The sequence below is a fragment of the Schistocerca americana genome, chromosome X (genome assembly GCF_021461395.2).
Source record: "Schistocerca americana isolate TAMUIC-IGC-003095 chromosome X, iqSchAmer2.1, whole genome shotgun sequence".
NCBI classification, from domain to species: Eukaryota; Metazoa; Arthropoda; class Insecta; order Orthoptera; family Acrididae; genus Schistocerca; species Schistocerca americana.
Genome location: NC_060130.1, coordinates 162,500,522 through 162,525,894, shown reverse-complemented (window position 1 = coordinate 162,525,894; position 25,373 = coordinate 162,500,522).

The following is a 25,373-nucleotide window of genomic DNA, read 5'->3' as shown; positions in this document are numbered from 1 at the left end:
CAAACAACGCCCGGAGAAATCGCTCAGACAATGGCAGAGCATTTAGCAGCAATTACTGCTCATGCCAGTCAGGACCCAATGTTTCACTACTACTGTGTGACTGTAGAGAGGTGCAAATTTGTATTCAGATCCAACTATTTTGAGTCTTATGACTACCCTATCTTCTTGTGAGAGCTGGAATTGGCTCTGTCTGAGACCCGCAATACTGCAGCTGGTCACGACCATATCCAGTACCACGTGCTTCATTTACCTACAGCATCAAAGAAAATTTTCCTTGATTGTTTGAATTTCATATGGCAGGCAAGTTACTTTCCCAACTCTTGGAGAGAGGCAATTTTGATTCCACTCCTCAAATCGGGAATGAACCAGACATGCCCCAGTAGTTACCAGAATAAGTTAACCTTAATGTGCAGTGTTGGAAAGACCCTGGAGTGAATGGTTAACTGTTATCTGGTTAGACAACTCCTTAACCACTCTCAGTGTGGATTCCAAAGATTTCACTCCACTGTCGACAACCTGACCCTGATAGAGGCAGCTATTCAGCAGGCCTTCCTACGTAAATATCGCTGTCTCGGTATCTTCTTTGATATCGTTAAGGTGCCTGACACTACTTAGAGACAAAGTATTCAAGAGCAATTTCGTCAATAGGGCTTTTGTGGCCACCTGCCCACCTTCATGCTGTCTTTCCTGTATAAGCAGTTTTTTAGGTCCCGCATTGGTGATACACTGTTGTATGGATTTGAACGGGAGAATGGAGTCCCTCAGGGCAGTGTTTTAAATGTTACCCTCTTTGCCATAGTCATAAACAATATTACACCTATAGTAAGGAGCCCTGTACAGTGCTTCCTATTTGTGGATGATTTTTCTGTTCCTCCTTCAGTGTCGCAGCAGCGACTCATCAGTTGCAAATTACTGTGTGGAGCTTAAAGGAGTGGGCTGCAAACACAAGTTTTCTGCAGATAAGTGTGTGTGTGTGTGTGTGTGTGTGTGTGTGTGTGTGTGTGTGTGTGTTGGTGGTGGTGGTGGTGGGGAGTGTTGATTTTACTCATTTTTGTTGTATTTTTAATTTACCTGACTTGCATATGAGGGATACCTTTCTACATTTTAAAATCGTGGTGAGGTTTCTGGGCTTCATTTTTGACTTCAAATTGTCATGCCACATCCAAGAGACCTGAAAGCCAGAACCCAGAAGGCACTGAATATCCTGAAGTTCCTTAGCTCCAGGGCTTGGGGAGCAGACAAGGTGCATCTGCTCCAATTTTATAGGGCTTTCTTGTGTTAATGGCTAGACTGTGGGGGCACAGTATATGGATCAGTGAGGCCCTCTTAAATGGAGATCATTGATGCTATCCACCATGAGGGGATTAGGCAAGCCATTGGTGCTTATAGGACCAGCCCCGTACCCAGTTTCTGTGCTGAGGCTGGTGATCGCCACTTACAATTCAACTGCAACTCCTCATGGCACATCAGGTGTGTAAGTTCCTCACAGTTCCAAATTCACCTATTTACCATACTGTTACTTGTCCACTTCTGGAATGCCTTTTCTCCAGTCATCCACGAGCAACAAGGCCATTTGGGAGTGGCATGTGCTGGAGTCACTTGGTGTGGAGCAAGTACAACTCAAATCCAGGGTGTTAACCATTTGCCACCCTGGTTACTACAGAGGCCCAGAGTAATTTTAGTTTTAGTGCAGTACTGGAGGGCTTGTACTACTGCATACGTTTTTAATACATTATTTAAGGACATTTTAACTGAGTTACACAACTCTACACCTGTGTGTAGAGATGGGTCAAAACTGGGGGACTCCATTTGCAGCTCTGTTGCATTTGCTGATTGTGTCCAACTGCCTCGTGACTTAACTGTCGTTGACGTGGAATTATATGTGACCTTATCAGCACAGGAGCAGATGACATGTGATTCAAGTACTAAATTCCTTGTCTGTTCTGCCTGCCTGCACTCTGTACAATACTTGTTCCCAACAGATAAAGTAGTCCAGAATATCCAGGACACCCTCCTAGAGCTACAATGGCTGGGGTAGGAGGTGTTACTCTGCTAGCTGCCTGGGCTCGAGGGTATTTCTCGGAATGAAAGGGCAGATACAGTAGCCAAGGAGACATGTTGCAATCCTCATTCATTTCAGTGTGCCATCCCCCCTATATGCTATCACCTCGCTGATGAAGTACAGAGTCATGGGTCTATGAGAAGATGAGTGACTGGAAGTGACAGGCAACAAGCCCCATCTAGTAACATCCATAATGTGGCTTTGGTGTACCTCCTTCCAGACACATTGATGGAATGAGGTCCTTCTTACTCGTCTTTGCATAGGCCACAACCGTATGACGCTTAGCTTTTTGCTCCAGTGAATGGACCCTCCAGTGCGTGGCACTTGTGGTGTACAGATCACACTGTGCACCACATTTTATTACAGTGCATTTTATTTTCAAACCAGTAGCCAGCAGCAGATTCACTGACATATCTGCCCTCTATTTTAAGTGACTTCACAACGAATATGGGTAGAGTTTCAAGGCTTTGTGAATTTTCCAACATTTTCCCCAAGATTTTAGGGAGATGGTCTTAATGTGTTAACAGGCTGACTGGCTCACTCATGTGTTCTTGTAAGTGGTCCACCAATCACACTTGCCTGTGCCATTGTTTTATGTCTTACATCATTTTACTTGTGTTTTAATCCCTGGACTAGCAGTTTCCACCTTTTCTCCATTGTGTTAAGGCATGTAAGACAGAGTGATTGTGTGAGTGAATGTGAGTCAAGTGGGAGTGAGTGCATGAGTGTAGTTTTTTGGGTTTCACCCTCACTGTGTGCAGCAATTTTATCACTGGTTTTATATCATATTCTTCTTCAGTGGATGACGAGTAGTGTTTATAATTTGCCATAAGTTTAACCTCACAACGAGTTTCGCATGCATTGATTTATCAATGACAAGGGCCACAGTATGCTGACCTATACAAATACGTCTCGTTGCATGTATTTGCTTGGCTATATCAACTAAAATTTCATCTGCAGTATGACAATCTTTATTTGCTGCATATGCAATATTGTGTTCCTTGCAAGCCCCGTCCAGCAGACTGATACCTTCATCATTGCTGCTAGCTATTTTTCCAGCTTTGTTTCTGGTCTTAAATAGTTATATATGGGAATGTGTAATTCTATAGGTAGCTTGTTGAGAATGATAGTGTATCTTGTACACTTCCTATAATGCATGTTAAGCTACTGCGTCATGTTCTATACCAAATAATTTATGTCCATCCAAATTTCATGTGATGAAGGAAAGAAAGCCACTGAACCAAGGCTTTGTACCATTGGTGCTTTATGATGCCCTCTGTGAGAAACATGCTTGCTTCAGTCCCCTATTATTCTTCAGTGTCAAAACTATTGGCTACTCGACTACTTCTGATATCATTTACAATTTAAATTCTGGGATTCCTCTACTGAATTTTCAGCACTATAATATCTTGGCTGACCAGTTTGGTAGGTATGATTTTTTGAATATAGTATTGTTCTTAGAAATTTAATATGAATGTATAAGGTGTTTTTAAGCTTATTTTGATGAACATTAATTGATTTCATTGTTATTGTTTGATGTATGTTTTGGTTACACTTGCAGGAGAATATCAGCTGATTTGTATAATACTTGAAGCTTAAATGCATATTTTTATTGTTCTGTTAAAATGTTCTGTGATACTCACCTTCATTTGGAAGGTACTGTCTTGAAATATGTATTATAAAACACAGAGTTATGGTCAGTTTGAAGTTCATCTGGGCAGTGAATCCTTCCTGTCAGCAGCATCTGATCAATCATCTGTGCCTTACCCTTCTTTGTTTTCACAGCTAAGGCCCAAGCGAATTTGGAATATGCATCATGCTGGAATGTCTTGTGTGTTGATTTGTGGAGTTCTTCAACTACTGTCTTCATAATTATTAGCTGATAATACATATTTCTGAAAGCTTTGAGGTGATTTTTTTAAATCGATTCAGTGAGCAGTCTTAATCATTCAACTACACTCCTGGAAATTGAAATAAGAACACCGTGAATTCATTGTCCCAGGAAGGGGAAACTTTATTGACACATTCCTGGGGTCAGATACATCACATGATCACACTGACAGAACCACAGGCACATAGACACAGGCAACAGAGCATGCACAATGTCGGCACTAGTACAGTGTATATCCACCTTTCGCAGCAATGCAGGCTGCTATTCTCCCATGGAGACGATCGTAGAGATGCTGGATGTAGTCCTGTGGAACGGCTTGCCATGCCATTTCCACCTGGCGCCTCAGTTGGACCAGCGTTCGTGCTGGACGTGCAGACCGCGTGAGATGACGCTAAATCCAGTCCCAAACATGCTCAATGGGGGACAGATCCGGAGATCTTGCTGGCCAGGGTAGTTGACTTACACCTTCTAGAGCACGTTGGGTGGCACGGGATACATGCGGACGTGCATTGTCCTGTTGGAACAGCAAGTTCCCTTGCCAGTCTAGGAATGGTAGAACGATGGGTTCGATGACGGTTTGGATGTACCGTGCACTATTCAGTGTCCCCTCGACGATCACCAGTGGTGTACGGCCAGTGTAGGAGATCGCTCCCCACACCATGATGCCGGGTGTTGGCCCTGTGTGCCTCGGTCGTATGCAGTCCTGATTGTGGCGCTCACCTGCACGGTGCCAAACACAAATACGACCATCATTGGCACCAAGGCAGAAGCGACTCTCATCGCTGAAGACGACACGTCTCCATTCGTCGCTCCATTCACGCCTGTCGCGGCACCACTGGAGGCGGGCTGCACGATGTTGGGGCGTGAGCGGAAGACGTCCTAACGGTGTGCGGGACCGTAGCCCAGCTTCATGGAGACGGTTGCGAATGGTCCTCGCCGATACCCCAGGAGCAACAGTGTCCCTAATTTGCTGGGAAGTGGCGGTGCGGTCCCCTACGGCACTGCGTAGGATCCTATGGTCTTGGCGTGCATCCGTGCGTCGCTGCGGTCCGGTCCCAGGTCGACGGGCACGTGCACCTTCCGCCGACCACTGGCGACAACATCGATGTACTGTGGAGACCTCACGCCCCGGTGTTGAGCAATTCGGCGGTACGTCCACCCGGCCTCCCGCATGCCCACTATACGCCCTCGCTCAAAGTCCGTCAACTGCACATACGATTCACGTCCACGCTGTCGCGGCATGCTACCAGTGTTACAGACTGCGATGGAGCTCCGTATGCCACGGCAAACTGGCTGACAGTGACGGCGGCGGTGCACAAATGCTGCGCAGCTAGCGCCATTCGACGGCCAACACTGCGGTTCCTGGTGTGTCCGCTGTGCCGTGCGTGTGATCATTGCTTGTACAGCCCTCTCGCAGTGTCCGGAGCAAGTATGGTGGGTCTGACACACCGGTGTCAATGTGTTCTTTTTTCCATTTCCAGGAGTGTATTTTATTGCGATTGTTGTAAGACATACATTACACAGATCAGTTGTTCATTGTTTTATGCTGAATATTGATACTGGAACTGCCAAGACAACTATGTAATGCTGGTTTAATAATATTTTTTTGTATTTCACACTGTTTGGGCTTTGTGTTCCTCCATTGACCTACTTATTGTCAGCCATATGCAATATTTGAGCATGCATATCTTTTTTAAAATACTGGTCAAGGTTTGAAGTCCTTAAGAATTCAGTAAACATGGCATTGTTTCAGATTCTTTATCCTCAACCTGCATTGCATGCTTAGTTAAGCTTATTGGTTGCAGACATAGCATATACAGTTTTTCTCTGCTTACTCCATATATTCTATCTATCCTACTATCACTGTGATTTTTAATGAAACCACCTACTACATTTTCTTCTTCTTCTTCTTCTTCTTCTTCTTCCTCTTCTTCACCACAGTGATTATTTGCTTTCAAGAGTTGTTCAAGAGATTCAGTAACAAGTCTAAATGTGTCTCTGAGAGACTGATCTCTTTCAAATGCCCTTACTTTAGCAATAGTAGTTTTTCCCAGACAGCCTTGCACACATCAATGACTATGTTTTGTTGACTTGCTGTTATACACAGATTTTGAGATAGTATACAATTTATACTCTCTCATTTCTTTAACAACATCAATGCTTGTAACTAACACTTTATTTAACCTCAAAATTGTCAGAGAATGGGTTTACTCTCCAGCATTTACATCCCTGAGACTTTTTTTGAGTGTTTCAATTTTTGTGGTATGCCAGTTAGGACTTCTGTTAAACATTTGAATTTTCATGATACAGTTATGGTAGTATCACTGAGTGTCTCACTTTTTGTGTCACAGTACAGAGATGGAATGGTTTAATATATCTAATTTTTTTCATTATATACAGTGTGTCTCTCCTAAGAGTCATCAGGTGCATTTTATCTCATGTTTTAGCAGATTTTTGCAATATGTGAATGGAGTCAACCCAAACTAATACCACTAATCTGATGTTTCATGTGACAACCAGTGTCCATGTAAACTGTCAGTTTGTTTCCTATTACAAGGAGAATGATTTTTAAACTGGAAATTTATATGCCCATGCGAGAGAGTGGTCCAAGTTAGTGTAGTGTGACACTCATTCAATCAATATCTATTAACAGGAACAGTAAAACACAAAGAAATAACTGATATTTGGGCTGGAATTATGTTTTTCATAATGTGTATGAACTTGTGAAATGAACTCAATCTGAGTGCATTAGCAATGATATAATAACATTCATCTTGCCATGTGTTGATGGACCTACAATTATTAATCGCATATTGTCAGGCAGGTATGTCCCCTTTTTTCTTCTTTTTCTTCTGTTTTTATGCAGTATTCTTGGACTAGTCAGTGAGTACAAAGTCCTTATGAAGAGGGTGTAGCATCCATCCAATCAGGGTGATGACTATGTGCTTACATTAACATGTTTGGAATTCAGTAGAAACATACACACTTAATACTTGGTGTATTTATAAAGATGCTTAAATAAGAATGCAGTTCTGTGGTTACTTATAGTGTGCTACACCCATAGATACTTCTGCATATTGATGCACAGAATGCATCATAATACTGAGCTACAGTTTCTTCAGTAGGATGTAGAGTTTGCCATGATAGCTCTATACTACCCTACTGACTGTGCCACAACTCTCAAACATCTTTTCATTATTTTAAAAACTGTTAAATATCTGAAGACTAGTCAAGATTGGTTGAAATAAAAGTTCCACAGCAAGTGAACACATTCATTGAACTCATAGGTACATTTTTATAAAACAGATGTTGCCCTCATGACCGCCAAACACAGAGTGCTCACTCCTTGCTCTTGGGACCCCTCCCTGCTCTCCTTGCCTGACATCACATCCCAACTACTTGAGGGTGCATTTACTACCCAGATACAATGCAAAATATATCTCTGACCATCGACTGAACTACACTATTATCCCTAAAATTTTGATATGAATAACAAAATTGTTAATCTGATGGCTGCTACCGATAACATAAGTAACATTGAAACAAAGGGCTAAATAAAATTTTGAGTAGTGTTCAGAGGGAACAAACTGGAGCTTAAGTACTAAAAATAATAACAGTCATAATAACGATAATATTCTTAGAGCACCTAACTAGTAAACTATCAAAGTAAAATTGTAAGTTAATAGTAAAAATTATTGTAAACTGTCTGCAATTTAATTGTGAAAGTTTCACATAAAGTTAAACATTTTTTAAACATGTCTTTAAAGTGCCAAGAGTACAAGTGAATAAATATTTTATATCAATGTGGACTGTTAAGATGTGTTTGTACTTTGCATATTTTTGCATGGTTTACTGTATTTGTTATATTTACTTTGTACTGGCATCTCTGTTAATTTAGGCCTTGAATACCTAATATTTTATCTCAGTGGTATACACGATTATTTTATTGAGATCTGTCTCTTATATGAGGATCTGCTGTAATGCAGACATGGTTTCTTAGCCTCTTTTTTTCAGCAAATGGTACACGTTTTTATAACTGATGTGTTATTGACCTTTTGCTTTTATTATCACAGCTTGTGTGAACCCTTCTGGCACTCTACCTTAGTGCAATTTTCTGTTGTTATTCCAGATCTGAAGATGGCTGTATAACCAGCTGAGATTAGTTATCATTAAATGTTGTTCACTTGCATTAAAAGAGTTTATTAACTTTTTAACTTTATGTACAACTTTTCAATCACTTGTCTCCAGCCTGACTGTAAGGATTTCACAGTAATTGTGAAAGGCTGAGTCCATCTCATTCATGTTAACTGTATACCAACAGTTTTTATAATTGTGGCAGTCACTCTGTTTGCAGGTCAACAAATCAAACATTTAATAACTTGTTTGGATGTCCTGTAGAGTTAAAAAATCATGTCCTTTAATGAATGACTTCATTTTTGCCAACAAAAAGAAAAAAGAAAAGCACACTCTACCATGTCAGATGAATAAGGAGGTTGTGGTAGCATTGTGATGCACTTTAATGTAAAAAACTGAACAACAGTCAATGAAGTATCGGATGGTGTGTTATCTTGATGCTGGATCCAGTTGTTAACAATGTCTGAATGAACATGGCAGACATGTTTTCGAAAGAATTTCCTGGTGGTTGTATTGGTTTACTGTCTCACCTGGAGGTAACTACTCTTTGTGCATAAGCCCCATGGAATCAAGGAAACACGCAAGTATCTATTTCACCTTTGACTACGACATGTGTGCTTTTTTTGGTCTTGGCGATTCCTTCAAATACCATTGCAAACTTTGACATTTTGTCTCAGGACCATGCTGGAAAAACCAATTTTCATCACTAATAGTAGCTCTGTTCAATAAGTCTGGGTTCAGTTCCACTTGTTCCAATGGATCAGCAGTCATAGTCCTCAGGTGATCTCTTTGTTGCTTTGTGAGATTTCTGGGAACTATTTTGGCACAAAGTTTTCTCATTCACAGATTTGTAGTCAGTATCGGATGAACATTTTCCTCAATTAATGTTCACATCATTTGTAGTAATTTTCACAGTTAATTTTTGATTAGCTCGCACAAGTTCACTCACCCTGGCTGTGTTTTCATCAGTTCGTGCTGTTGATGGTTACGGTGTTTAGCTTCGACATCGGTTCTGCCTTCTTGGTCAAACCTTGTTCCCAAAAGGCTACTGAAGCTTCCACTATGTTACGGTGATATTCTCACTGAAATGCAAAAAGAGTTGGTATTCTGCTGCACTGTGTTTTCAGATTCCATTGTAGTGATGAGGAAAAAACACAGGACTTCTCTCTTCAATCTATTACTCCTGATAAACACTTAAGTACACACCACTTGCAGTTGAGGTGGGGAAAGGCTAAGATCACACACTTCTGTGGTGGCAGGCTGCAGGATGGCCACCCTAGGGAGGAAAAAGAAATCAGTCCCATCAGTTTATTGTCGCACCTCATAATGATACACAGTGGTCAAGAAAAACACTTTATTGCTTTTGAATTAAACAATTCTCCGTCATCAATGTAAATTAGGCACGAGCTGGCGATCGTCAGCAGAAGGGCAGTCTCCACCCAGTGGCACGGCACAGGAATCTGCACTCTGTGATGCTGACGTCAACTGGGCAGGATGCCGGCGGTCCTTTAGTAAGCCAAGATCCTGATGTCAATGGAGAACTTCTTGTTGCTGCATCTGCCTTCTGCTGTTGAATGCCCATGCTGAGGTGACTCAGGCGCTGCTCGCAACTTCCGTGGTGCTGAGGGAAGACTGCCATCCTTGAGACATAACCCTCTGCCTCCTGGCAGAAGTCTGGCGTTGGCTGTTGCAGATGGCAAGTCCGTTGCATTGTGGTACCTAGTCCTTAAGTGCGGGAGGTGGCTACCCTGCCCTGATCTCGAACACATGACTGCAACTGGCAGCGGCCAGTCATCTCATCGTCTGGTGTAGCTCTGGTGTCATCGTATTACTGCTGGGCTTCGAATGCATCTATCTCAAAATTCACAATTATTTATACTGCTCCGGGACGCATTTGTTGCAATATTGCCCAGCACACAGTCATGTAGCTCATAACATGTTTCCAGCCCAAGTATGGTGACACCGTCCTGCCTGCTCTGGCTATTACTGCTGTGCGATGGAAGTTTCACAGAGCACGACTAGCCTTTCTCAGTCTTTTAGCATACATGTCACTATAATGCATATATCACCACACTGTGCATATCGACCAATGGTAGCTAATGCTCCACTTCACAGAGGTTTCTTACAAATTCTTACAAGTTTCACTTAAGACTATGTAGCGACGCTGCAGTATTATTTTTCTCGCATGAAATATAAGATTAATTTTACGTGACAAATGGCAGTCCATGTTACATTCATCTAAGCTAAACAATAAATAATACACACATCAATAAAAGTTCCATGACCTCGGTTCTGAGAATTCTGGAACCTGTACAGAAAAGTGGAATAGAGATCAACATAAACATCATTTCCGCCCTTTTTATTGCTCATGAAAACCACACATTGCATGTTGTACCAACATACAGCGAGACCTTCAAAGATGGTGGTCCAGATTGCTGTACACACAGGTACCTCTAATACCCAGTAGCATGTCTTCTTGCACTGATGCATGCCAGCATTCGTCATGGCATACTATCCACAAGTTCATCAAGGCACTATTGGTCCAGATTGTCCCACTTCTCAACTGCGATTCGGAGTAGACCGCTCAGAGTGGTTGGTGGGTAACGTCATCCATAAACAGCCCTTTAATAATCTATCCCAAGCATGTTCTATAGCGTTCATGTCTGGAGAACATGCTGGCCACTCTAGTGGAGCAATTTCATTATCCGGAAGGAAATCATTTATAAGATGTGCACGATGGGGGCACGAATTGTTGTCCATGAATACGAATGCCTCGACAATATGCTGCCGATGTGGTTGCACTATTGGTCGAAGGATGGCGTTCATGTATCGTACAGCCATTATGGCACCTTCCTTGACCACGAGTGGCATACGTCGGCTTCACATAACGCTACCCCAAAAGAGCAGGGAACATCCACCTTGCTCCACTCGCTGGACGGTGTGTTTAAGGCGTTCAGCCTGACCGGTTTACCTTGAAACACGTCTCCGATGAAGGCATATGCGACACTCATCGATGAAGAGATTGTGATGCCTATCCTGAGCAGTCGATTTGGCATGTTGTTGGGCCCATCTGTACCACGCTGCATGGTGTTGTGGTTGCAAAGATGGACCTCGCCATGGATGTTGGAAGTGAAGTTGCGCATCATACAGCCTATTGCGCAATGTTTGAGTCGTAACACGGTGTCCTGTGGCTGCACGAAAAGCATTATTAAACATGGTGGCATTGTTGTCAGGGTTCCTTCGAGCTATAATCCGTAGGTAACGGTCATCCACAGATGTAGTAGCCCTTCGGTGGCCTGAGCGAGGCAAGTCGTTGACAGTTCCTCTCTCTCTGTATCTCCTCCACGTCTGAACAACATCGCTTTGGTTCACTCCGAGACGCCAGGACACTTCCCTTGTTGAGAGCCCTTCCTGGCCCAAAGTAACAATGTGTACGCGATTGAACCGCCGTATTGACCGTCTAAGCATGGTTGAACTACAGACAACATGAGTCTTCGTGGTGGAATGACTGGAACTCATCGGATGTCGGACCCCCTCCATGTAATAGGCGCTGCTCATGCATGGTGTTTTACATCCTTGGGCAGGTTTAGTGACATCTCTGAACAGTCAAAGGGACTGTGTCTGTGATACAGTATCCACAGTCAACATCTATCTTCAGAAGTTCTGGGAATTGAGGTGATGCAAATCTTTTTTTGATGTGTGTATTTTCCATATTATGTGAAGAATGGTGCATTCATAATTTTTTCTGCATTAGTATAGGTATTCATAAACTACGAGGGTGAGTCAAATGAAAACCTTAAATATTGTTTTAAATATTATTTATTGTTCAGAAGTGGTACAAAGCTGTATCACTTTTCAACATAATCTCCCCCATGCTCAATGCAAGTCCTCCAGCAGTTACAAAGTGCATAAATTCCTTTAGAAAAAAATTCTTTTGGTAGTCCGCGCAACCACTCGTGCAACGCGTGGCGTACCTCTTCATCAGAATGGGACTTCTTTCCTCCTATTGCGTCTTTGAGTGGTCCAAACATATGGAAATCACTTGGGACAAGGTCTGGTGAGTATGGTGGATGAGGAAGACACTCAAAATGCGGGTCTGTGATTGTTGCAACTGTTGTACGGGCAGTGTGGGGCCTTGCATTGTCATGTTGCAAAAGGACACCTGCTGACAGCAATCCACATCGCTTTGATTTGATTGCAGGCCGCAGATGATTTTTTAGCATATGTGTGTATGATGCACTGGTGACAGTGGTCCCTCTAGGCATGTAATGCTCCAAAATGACGCCTTTATCGTCCCAAAAGAGTGTCAGCATAACCTTCCCTGCTGTTGGTTCTGTTCGAAACTTTTTTGGTTTTGGTGATAAGGAATGGCGCCATTCCTTGCTCGCTCTCCTCGTTTCTGGTTGGTGGAAGTGAACCCAGGTTTCGTCCCCAGTAATGATTCTTGCAAGGAAGCCATCACCTTCTCGTTCAAAGTGCCGAAGAAGTTCTTCACAAGCATCAACACGTCGGTCTCTCGTTTCAGGAGTCAGCTGCCATGGCACCCATCTTGAAGACACTTTGTGAAACTGGAGCACAGCACAATGTTGTGTGCTGACCCATGACTAATCTGTAAACATATTGCAATGTCATCCAGTGTCACTCGGCAGTTTTCCTTCACTATGGCTTCATCTGTTGCAATGTTCTGTGGAGTCACAACTCGTTGTGCCTGTCCTGGACGAGGAGCATCTGCCACTGAAGTCACACCATTTGCGAACTTCCTACTCCATTCGTAGACTTGCTGCTGTGACAAACATGCATCACCGAACTGAACCTTCATTCGTCGTTGAATTTCAATAGGTTTCACACCTTCACTACGCAAAAACCGAATAACAGAACGCTGTTCCCTGGTGCAAGTCGCAAGTGGGGCGGCCATCTTTATGCTGATACTGTGCATCTGCACTTTGCTGCTACCTACAGGCCATTCTGCACACTGTTTGTAGCACGTTTAATAATGTACAGGATAACGGCGCGAAATTTCGATTTGTTATTGCAAATTTAAGGTTTTCATTTGACACACGTTCGTAAATAAAATTGTCATTAAATATAGTACGATTTGTTGTAGCTATAAATTTATTACTTCGTTTCGTTATCTATCGACAGAATAGAAACAGAAAGAGAGTTTTAAAAAAATATAACAGGAATTGATCATTTCAGTAAAGATATGTTTCTACATTACTTCAGTCAGAGTGAAAATAAAGAAATAAAGGAAGGAAGGGATTGAAACTTTGATTGGCTGGGGTATATTTTATAACTCTACGTTTATAATACCACACAGCTTAAAAATTTTGTTTGTCTCTTAGTGAGGGCACACTCTCATTGGTCCATCTTACGACGGGTCTCATTGCGAGAGAATGCTTTCATTAGTCCGCAATATAAACAGCCTCTTAGTGAGGGCACATTCTGGTTGGCCCGTCATATGATCCGTCTCCTACTTAAAGGGTTAATCGAGTTACACATACAGGGTGTTCCAATAGGAATGGTCAATAATCGAGTTATCACAGGAACGATCATTCGAAGCAAAAAAGTCTAGGACACACGGACACTACGTTAAGAGCTATGTGAGTTGTGTTTCACAGCAGCAAAGATGAAGTAGTGCTCTTAGTTCTTAAGGATCGCATTTTAAATGCCATGTTTACTAGGCTTTTTTGCTTCGAATGATCATTTCTATAATATCCCTCAATACTGATCGTTCTTCCTGGAACACCCTGTGTAATATATCGTTGACAGATGTTTCTCTTTTTGCGCTTCACGTCCACAACAGAGACAGAGCTTTCTTTTTACTGTGCCAATGTAAGTAAGTAAAACATTAAGTAGATTATTTCGGAAACTGATGAAATTTTGTTATATGCTACAAGACTTGAAACATGGGATTGCTGATCCGCTACATATAGCACTTAGCTAGTTGTGCAGTAATACATATCCGCACAGGCAATCTTACAAAAGTTCTAACGAGCCGCATGCCGAAGATTTTATTAAGTCTGCTTTTGTAGTTGCAATTTACAAGCCGTTGTATCCCAAAGGCCGAAGCAAACGCGTACGGTGGGTCTTGTGTTCACTTTGAACCGCCTATAGATATTTTTAAAACACGAACTTGCTTCTAAGGAAACCCGTAATGATGAAACCTCCAACCACATTTATTTTCATTGTCCTACAGAGTAAGTTAAAACCAGCAGAAGCCATTTCTAAAAACTGCCGAAGAGGAAAAAACCTGCAGTGATAAGTGATACTTTATCAAACAGCTGACCCTTTTTTATTATGTGTAAATGGCTTTACTGACACATTTCTCACTGATTGCGTCGAAACGGGTTTAACGCTTGTTTACCAACAGAAGACGGCGTCCATTTACAGCCTATGTTTTTATCTAGCGTGCCTGCTTTATCAATATTCGTTCGGAAGTGCGAGTAAGATGACAACTACCATACTGCTAGGCAGGTGGAATTATCATGCGTCGAGTTCGAGCACGCATCTAAGTCTGCTCACGTATTTCGCAATCGAATGTTTAAATACCTCAAACTAGTAGATATCTACATGTGCTTCTGATCTGCAGTTGTACTCTGCAAGCCACAGCTTGTCGTCGGCAGAGTGTTGCAGTAATGCCAGTTCGCTTTTCTATACCGTTGCGCCACAGGCAGGACAACTGCGTGTTTCTGTACGAGATGCGAATTATATCTGAGAGGCAATAATGCAGGGTGACCAAAAATGGACCAAATAATCGTCATATGTCCTCCACAACTCCATTAACACGCACTAATTCTTTTGACGAAATTTTCCATTGCGTTTCTACTCAATTTTGGCTGTGTTTCAAGAATGTCGCGTCGGTATTCGGCCACAAGTTAGCAATTCATTGAAATGATGAGAATAATATTGAATGTAGGACGCTCAGCAGCATAGTTGTCAGCTCCCTTGCTAAATACAATCGCACGCGGATTTACACGTAAGCAACGCTGTTGTGACGGTGCCCCATTGATACAAAATTCTCAAAAACAGTTTTGCTCCACCTTCACTTCTGCTTTGGTGAACTTCACTTTTACCTCCATTGGACACATGGCCATACGTAAGGTCGAAAGAGTATTGAGAAAGAGGTTTCCCATCAAAAAATCACAAACTCTGCAAATAATAACGCAGAACTATTTTGAACAGTTCAGTAGTAGGACTTCTTGGTTTCTCCGCGGGACATCGAAATCCACAACATTGACTTTGCAATTGGAAAACTGAAGTTCTCGGTGATACGATGACTGTGTTCCGATGTTATTAGGCTTATTTGGAGGTGGTGGCATCTGTGTAGACAAAGATTCTGACAGGCTATGTACTTGATTTGGAATGTTGTTGTTTGGATGAGTTGGCCTTCCAAACAGATGACGGTTCAAAGGAAGAATCCGAGAATGGCAGAGGTCCTGAGTTCGAGTCTCGGTCTGGCACACAGTCTTAATCTTCCAGGAAAGTTTTGGCTCAAGAGATATTTTCTATTTGCATATGCTGTAGCAAATAGGTATATGTGTGTCCGACTGGGATGTTTAAGGTTGTACTACTCTCTCTCTCTCTCTCTCTCTCTCTCTACCTACCGCAGTGTCGTCCTCAGCCGATAGGCGTCACTGGATGCGGATATGGAGGGCATGTGGTCACAACCTTGCAAATAATAGAGGCTGCATTGCTGTACAGGTTTTGTTAGCCTCCCTGAATGAGATTTTTCTCTCAGTTTACAGCTGCTTACTTTTTTCCTCCTTGGTAGAAACATAGCAGGTTATTCTCCACAGTGGATGGTCCTCTGAACAATTTATAAGCTCTGGATTTTGGTAGCCCCACAAAAAGAAAAAAAGAAAGAAAATACGTCCATTTCAACAACCGGAAAAGTTATAGCCATTTTTCTCTAAGATTCAAAGGGATTCTTCTTACTGATTCTATCGAAGACAGTAAAGTAATAACTGACGAATATTATGAACAGTCTGCTGGACTAACTGGATGGAAAAATATTGTGACATCAGACCAGTACTGCAAAAATTAAAAATTATGCTCACTGCACCTGTCTAGAAAGGTGTGTTATCAACGGTGCCACCCGCTTACTGCCACTAATACATAGAAACATTTACGTTTTAAGTCAAATGCAGGACTGGGTTAACCCATGTGGAGGCCCAGGGCTAGAAATGATGTGTGACCCCTGCTTACTTCATGTAGGCCTAATACATTTATGAAAAAGTATAAGAGGAAAGGAAAGAAAACAGACGTACTTCTGCGACATCAACCATGCCATGCCTTAGATCAGGGCTTCCCAACGTGTGGTCCGAGGACCCCTTAGGGGTCCGCCGGCTCTTTCTAGGGGTCCGCGGCCACCTTTCACCAGATCGTGTAAAATAATAAGTAAAATTATTGAATAAAAATGTGGAAATCAAATTCATTTTTTTTTCTTTGAAATCATGTGTATAGCACTCGAAAGTTGGGAATAACATTCGATCTTTGGCAATAATATTTGACAGTCGGCAACACAAACCAAAACATTGGTTCGGCTCCCGCTGTCGGAGGTTCGAGTCCTCCCTCGGGCATGTGTGTGTGTGTGTGTGTGTGTGTGTGTGTGTGTGTGTATTCCTTAGCGGACGTTAAACTTAGGTTAATAGTGTGTGAGACTAGGGACTGATGACCTCAGCAGTTAAGTCCCATAGACTTTACATACATTTGAACATTTTCTTCGTATTTCACGAAAAACCACACACACACACACACACACACACACACACACACACGACTGTTATGTAATATGCCTGCTCCTTACACAACAATTGCCAAACAGTGGAAGTAAACAGACCACAGGCGGTAGCTTGTCAACAGCTAACAGTTTGGACGTGACGTCGATTGCTCTTGGAGGAAGGCAGCTCCAACGCGTGAAATGTCAATTACCAAGTAATATTAATCAGGCTATAGTGTGTTGAACAAAGGGAGTAAATCCACTAGTAAGTGTCTGGATACAGTGGGAATTCAAATTGGATCGTTAATTTCAAGTTGTTTTCATTCATCTCTAAACCAAAGACTATTGATACGGAAACTTCTTGCATTAAGAAGCTATCAGTTCCCATGGGTTTTGCTCTGAAATTTAAAGTTACTGTGCTCTTGGCTGACTAAGGGTCCGCCATGGATTTTCGACTGAAGAAAGGGTCCGCCAGCTGAAAAGGTTGGGAGGCCCTGCCTTAGATGATATTATCCTAATGGAACTTTCCAATTTCATTTTAAAAAACACACAAAGTTACCCTATTGTAATAAATAAAAAAAGAGTACGTCAAAAATTTCTTTTCCTCGCATCGTCCTAGCGAAATAATCTATGACACCCAGGATGTCAAGAGAACTAGTCACCCCACGTTCAGTTAATAACAAAGCGAGAGCGCAGATGCGTTGTAGCACGTAATTTGTTCTTGATAAGGGCTAGTTTGGGGAGTCTTCACCAGTCGCAATTGGTACTGAGAGAAAAATTCGGTAAGCAATCATCACATTTGGAAAAACATCACCAAGATCATTTCCAATCATCAATTCATACAATTCCACTGGTGAAACGTTTAGCAGCCTTTTCTTTGAGGAAACACTTGAAATATTCACTAAAACTAGGAATTTCACAATGGAAACTTTCTTCATCGAGATCACCCCGATATTTTTCAAAAAGTTTTGACGTTTCTGTTAAGAGTTCTTTAGTATCTTGCTTCACTATATTGTTTACTAAAGGTAGGAAAAGATCTACCACTTAGCATTACTTTTCTTCTATCTTTTTTAGCTCTGCATGTAGTTTATCAACAGCCGCAGTAAGTTCCATACGAAATTTATCACGTCCACTCAGTACCTTTGATTTTTCTCCACCAGGAAATCTTATTTTGGTTTCCCTTCGTCGCTATATTCTTGATACACATGCTCACTTAAGCTCCTAGCTTGGTTTTGATGTTTAGCAAAACTTCCCCTAGCACTGCTGAAAAACGGAATCGATGATCGCAACGCTTGACACACTCTAACCAAGTCCAGCCCAGAATTTTCGAAATATTTGTTAGTTTTGTCCATTCGGGGAAACGGCCTTGCTGCAGTGGATACACCGGTTCCCGTCAGACCACTGAGGTTAAGCGCTGTGGTCGTGGTCGGCACTTGGATGGGTGACCATCCGTGCAGCCGTGTGCTGTTGCCATTTTTCGGGGTGCACTCAGCCTCGTGATGTAAATTGAGGAGCTACTCGACCGAATAGTAGCGACTCTGGTCAAAGAAAACCATCGTAACGACCGGGAGAGCGGTGTGCTGACCACACGCCCCTCCTATCCGCATCCTCAGCTGAGGATGACGCGGCGGTCGGATGGTCTCGATGGGCCACTTGTGGCCTGAAGACGGAGTGCTTTTTATCCATTCGAGTGAACACTCCATCCGCGAAAAGTACCAATATTGCTGTCTCCAGTTCTTTTAGTTTTTTCCGCAGCGATTCTGCCTCATTTCTTGTCGCTGCCTTTTCTTCTTTGTTCTCGACAATTTCTTCAAGTGACACGTAAACGCCGACCACGGTGGCCACGCGGTTTAGGCGCTGCAGTTCGGAACAGCGCGACTGCTACGGTCGCAGGTTCGAATCCTGCCTCGGGCATGGATGTGTGTGATGTCCTTAGGTTAGTTAGGTTTAAGTAGTTCTAAGTTCTAGGGGACTGATGACCTCAGATGTTAAGTCCCATAGTGCTCAGAGCCATTTTGACACGTAAACGGCATCGAAATTCTGTCGAACAGCTGATAGTGGCCGGCCGCGGTGGCCGTGCGGTTCTGGCGCTGCAGTCCGGAACCGCGAGGCTGCTACGGTCGCAGGTTCGACTCCTGCCTCGGGCATGGGTGTGTGTGATGTCCTTAGGTTAGTTAGGTTTAAGTAGTTCTAAGTTCTAGGGGACTTATGACCTAAGATGTTGAGTCCCATAGTGCTCAGAGCCATTTGAACCATTTTTTGAGCTGATAGTGATTCCTCACGGCACGAACATCTAGTATTTGGCAATGTCTGAAATCACCCATTATTCTTCGCAAGAATGTGCCAACGACGAGTAGAATGTACAAAAATGTCATATAGTCGTGGTAAAACTTGGAAAAAAAACTGGTCTTTTACGATTCCTATGCCCTGTTTTGGACCACGAAGCTTAACGAGTGCGCAACACAGGGCACATAAAAGATAATGAATTCAATTCAATTAGCTTTGCACCTAAACCTGAATATTTCCCACTCACGCGTCATAGGATTGCGAACGACAGCTTCTGACCTAATATTTTATTTTCCGAAGAGATCGAGAATAACCTTCCTAAGACTTTCTCCCGTATGACTGTGTATGGGAACAAAACACAAAAGTCCGTCACGAACTCTTCCCTCGAAACAGTGCCTTACTACAACGGCTATTTGATTTTCATGTGCGGTGTCCATCGTTGAATCTATAACTAGTCAGTAATATTTTGCTGTCTGAATTTTGAGAATTATTTTACTCAATACCTTGCTTCCCATAAAGTCAATAATTCTTCACAAATAATCTTCGACAAATACGACTGATGGCCACGACCCTTAGAGCCATGATCTTGGATTTTTTGTTTAAAAAATGGGTCAAAATGAGCAATTATTTCATGAGAACCTAATTAGATACCATTATTTGGGGCTCCAAAAATTTCATTACCATCACGAAAAGTAAATCCTATTATTGCCACATGTTTAACTACTTGTACGACGCGCCGAAGCACTTCTTGTCAATAATTTTCCTCTGTTTTAATCGTATGCAGTTCACTGTCGATATGCCCATAGCTCTTTGACCGCAGATATCACGTCACTGAATTTTTGCGATGATCAGCGCTGTTTTCATGAGACATCACTTTTACTTCCCTCTTCTTCCAGCCAGGAAAGCCACAGATGCTCGTAGCAAATGCACTACGCATGTTGTCGAAGTCTATGCTGTCACTGATTAATTTACAGAAAATACAAAATACATTTACTGTAGATTCGAAATACAACAGCCATTTTCTTTCAATTTTCTCTCCATTCAGCAGTTTTCTAAAGAACAAGTTTTTGTATGTGTACCTTTTTTGTGATTTGCGGGCACGTTCACATTTACATAGATCATCAAAATCCTTCTTAAAGTAGGCTAAACCTTTCGCTAAACATGATTCCACGGATTCGTCTTTCACGTTTTTGTCATTTCGCCGGATCTTTCTCCATTGTTGAGTACTTCACCAGTTCACTGTCAGTATTGTCACCGGTTTCGGTTTTATGATCGTCTAGTTCAACATTCGCATTCATCACCGCCTCATTCACAAAACACTGCTCCACAAAAATTTCAAATTCACAGGAAGTTGTCAAACAATCCTTAGAAGAAGTACACACAGGTGCAGGAGGTTCTCGTGCAGTACAAATATCACTAACGTTACCAATGGCGTAATCTTTCTTCGTACTGGTTGTTTCTTCACAAATTTAGCTGCTTCTTTCTGTGCTCTTCTTTTCTGTGACCACTGAAAAACCTCCTCACGCTATGAGATTTCATTTCGAGTCCCGAAAACCAGAAATGAAACTCAAATATGAGTCACACTCTAACTGACTAGAATAAGCGATGTCACCCCACGTACTAACAACAGCCAATCTGCATATGTACTGTACATTGCAACGCTCTAAACAATATTGGCACAAGAATTAACAGTTCAGATCTACAACAGACATGTGATAAAAGCAGCGAAGAAAACAAGGAAGGTGCGAGGGGTGAGTGTATTCCACAGCGCGCTAAATTGTTTGAAGTAACCCACCTATTGTTGTCAAAAAAGCCTATCTCACTCCACGCACACGGAGTTCATAAATAGACGGAAGTTGTTAACGTGAAAGGAATATATCCTATTGCGGAACTACACAGTGACTTAATTTTTCGCTGTATTGGGACTAGGTGTTCTATAAGTACATGAGACGGCAGAACAATTCTGTTCAACGAGAAAATACGAATCATAATTATGATGCATTATGTTCGTTCTTCATTTTTAAAACTGATTTATGCTAATTAATTGAGATGGTGGATGCAAAAAACGAAGAAATTTGCTTCATACTTTTGGTATGATGATTGTATCATGAATGATTCTTATTAGACAGCCAGTTGGAAAGCCGGTCACCTGGAGGCCCGGATCTAGGGCCACCCCCCACCCCCCTCCCTCAATCCAGCCCTGGTCAAATGAAGGGGTTATGACGCATTTCTGACTTGGCAGTTTGCATCTTAACATTTTAGGAATTTGATGACGTATGCCTGGCATGCAGCACAATATTCAGAAGAACAGGTATGACTGTTTCTTACACCATTCAAGTTCTGTCTAAATAAAACTGCTAATGACTGTGCAGGGCCTCAATTTTTCTTTTATCAGGTGTGCCTGGTGCAAGGAAAATGTTTGTCCAGTAGACACTTCGCATTGTTGTGACGACTACAAGGAATAAATAAGAAACTGCTTCATTGTTAGCAAAATGCACATTATTCAAAAATTATCATAATAACTGTGCTACAGAAACTGCTATAAAATATTTAATGTCAACAAATTAAAGTTCTGATTGATGGAAGTCATCTGTAATGTAACATCATACACTGCGTGTAACAATTACATGTGTAACAGTTTAGCTGTCGATAGTAACAGCGAATTATTCAAAAAACTAACAGTTACAGCATTTTTGGCATGGTTAAGTGCTTGCAATTCGCTTGTGGCCACTGTGGTCTTCGCTCTACGCGGCACTAGTGCTCTCGTCACGGCTGCGTCTGCTTATTCACCTATTCGACGATAGATTGGCAGGGCTGTACAAACTGCTGTCAGGAGCGGTTGTTCGTGCGGCAAACTTGAGTAATTTTTAACATTTTTTAAGAAAAATACTTCCAGTGTTCCTTAGCAGCTAGATTTTGACAGTGCATTTATTTTTGTGTAATCTGTGTGAAAAATTTCAGGGTGGGTTTCGACGTGTCGGGTTGGACTATTCACTTATCAATCTGATTCATCGTGATGGAAGTAAAGTGTTCTAACACCATGAACTTACGAAGTTTTTTTCGTGATTTTGGAGAGCAGTTCTTCAGCACCGACGGGGAAATATTGTTTTGTAAACTACACTATTTGATCAGAAGTATCCGGACACCCCAAAAACATACGTTTTTCATATTAGTTGCATTGTGCTGTCACCTACTGCCAGGTACTCCTTATCAGCGACCTCAGTAGTCATTAGACATCATGAGAGAGCAGAATGGGCTGCTCCGCAGAACTCACGGAATTCGAACGTGGTCACGTGATTGGGTGTTACTTGCGTCATACGTCTGTACGCGAGATTTCCACAATCTTAAGCATCCCTACATCCACTGTTTCCGATGTGATAGTGAAGTGGAAACGTGAAGGGACGTGTACAGCACAAAAGCGTACAGGTCGACCTCGTCTGTTGACTGACAGAGACCACCGACAGTTGAAAAGGGTCGTAATGTGTAATAGGCAGACATCTATCCAGATCATCACAAAGGAATTCCAAACTGCATCAGGATCCACTGCAAGTACTATGACAGTTAGGCGGGAGGTGAGAAAACTTGGATTTCATGATCGAGCGGCTGGTCATAAGCTGCACATCACGCCGGTAAATGACAAACGACGTCTCACTTGGTGTAAGGAGCGTAAACATTGGACGATTGAACAGTGGGTAAACGTTGTGTGAAGTGAGAATCACGGTACACAATGTGGCGATCCGATGGCAGGGTGTGGGTATGGCGAATGCCCGGTGAACTTCATCTGCCAGTGTGTGTAGTGCCAACAGTAAAATTTGGAGGCGGTGGTGTTATGGTGTGGTCGTGTTTTTCATGGAGGGGGTTTGCACCCCTTGTTGTTTTGCGTGGCACTATCACAGCACAGGCCTACATTGATGTTTTAAGCACTTTCTTGCTTTCCACTGTTGAAAAGGAATTCGGGGACGGTGACTGCATCTTTCAACACAATCGAGCACCTGTTCATAATGAACGGCCTGTAGTGGAGTGGTTACACGACAATAACATCCCTGTAATGGACTGGCCTGCACAGAGTCCTAACCTGAATCCTATAGAACACCTTTGGGATGTTTTGGAACGCCGACTTCATGCCAGGCCTCACCGATGGTCATCGATAACTCTCCTCAGCGTAGCACTCCGTGGAGAATGGGCTGCCATTCCCCAAGAAACCTTCCAACACCTGACTGAATGTATGCCTGCGAGAGTGGAAGCTGTCATCAAGGCTAAGGGTGGACCAACACCATACTGAATCCAGCATTACCGATGGAGGGCGCCACGAACTTGTAAGTCATTTTCACGCAGGTTTCCGGATACTTTTGATCACATAGTGTATTTGAAGTTAAAGGTAGTCCTGACAAGCGCTTTAATGTACAACAACATTGTATTTCCACCAAACACAGTAGCTGTACGAAGAGAAATGCTGAAAATGACTGCAGACAAACGGTATTATTTGAGCAGACAGGTCCATCGTTAACTGTGCAACCATTCTTCAAGAACTTGTTTGAAATAATGGTGACCTGCAACATCCCCTTGGAGAAGTTGAAGAATCCCCTTTTCAGACAGTTCTTGGAGAAGTACACAACACATCCAGTTCCAGATGAATCTACATTCTGAAAAAACTATTTATGCGTGTGCTATGAGGAGGTGCTCAACAAAATACAAATTACTGTTACTGGCCAAAGGGTCTAGGTTTCCATAGATGAAACTACCCATGTGGATGGGCACTATGTAGCAAATGTTGTTGTTGGACTTCTAATAGTTGAAGGGCTTGGAGAAATGTTCTCCCGAATGAGTAAAGCTCTCGGAAGAGTAAACAACTCGACGATCAACGTTTTGTTTCATAACTCTACGAAGCTACTGTAGCCTGACGGTGTGAACAGAGAAAACGTTTGCTGGGAGAAACAGTTGGTGCTTCATACATGACTAAAGCAGTCAAGAGGCTTCACATTCTCTACTCCTTTAGTGTGTACGTCACTTGCCTTGCACATGCATTGTACAGATTGCAGAAGTGGTGCGATCAAATTACCCTAATGTGGACAAATTTATTTCCTGTTGCAGGAAAATCTATGTGAAAGCTCCGCTACGGGTACAGAAATTCGAGGAACAAACACCTTCACTGCTCCCCCCCCGTCAGGCTGTTCTTACAAGATGGTATTCTTGGCTTAATGCTGCTGAGTATTACTGCACCAACTACACCAAAATAACACTTTTATGAGCATGATAGCAATGAATCAAGTGCTATCAAAACTGTGAAAGAGGTCTTTAGAGGTAACTTGTCTCGATGATGATGATATTTGGTTTACGAGGCACTCAACTGCGCTGTCATCAGCGCCCATATAAAGTCCCAATTTTTACATAGCCCCATTTTTTACACAGTCCAATCTAGCCACTGTCACGAAAGATGTTGATGATGATGATGATGAAATGATGAGGACAACACAAACACCCAGTCCCCGGGCAGAGAAAATCTCCAACCCGGCCGGGAATCTTACCTGGGACCCCGTGATCCAGAGGCAGCAACGCTAGCCACTAGACCACGAGCTGCGGACAACTTGTCTCGAAACTTGGCATTAATCGACGCCAACTTTTCAGTGATATGAAAAGCCGTCAGATGACTTGAAGCTGCTCGTACTCAAATATTGTGACGCCCTGGATATTGTGAAACATGTGCAGAGTCAGTCGGATCGAACTCGTGGTCATGTGGCTGACAAAGTGAACAACAAATTGTAAAATATTCTCCAGCGGAATAGTGGATATTCTGCAATGTGCAAAACTAGTGACCGTTTCTCTGTGGATGTCACAACATTTGAATACAATGAACCAAAGCTGGCCTGAAGTGACCTCACCACCTTGTGATATACACTCCTCTGAAGCCCTAGGTTGTGAAGAGGAGCTTTTCCAAGAACGAAACAGCGACAACCGTAGTTCCCTGAAAATGGATAACCTGAGTATGCACCCTACGATTCAGTGCAACTCTGCAGAAACTGAAGATTGACAGGATGTGTTAAATAATTTCGGGTACTTTAAATAAGTTGTGTGCAATAGTAAAAACACGGTTTTATTGTTTGGATAGGTGTTATTGTTTTGACTATACTTCCTGTTTTTATCAGACAAATGCCGAAATTTCAAAAATAAGTGCTAGTTAGTTTCAAACGCTGCAAAAAGTAAGTACTATACTAAAAATTTTTCGAAGTGAATTTTGTGTTACATGGTGTACAAAAAATCAACAAGAATATTTTTGAATATTT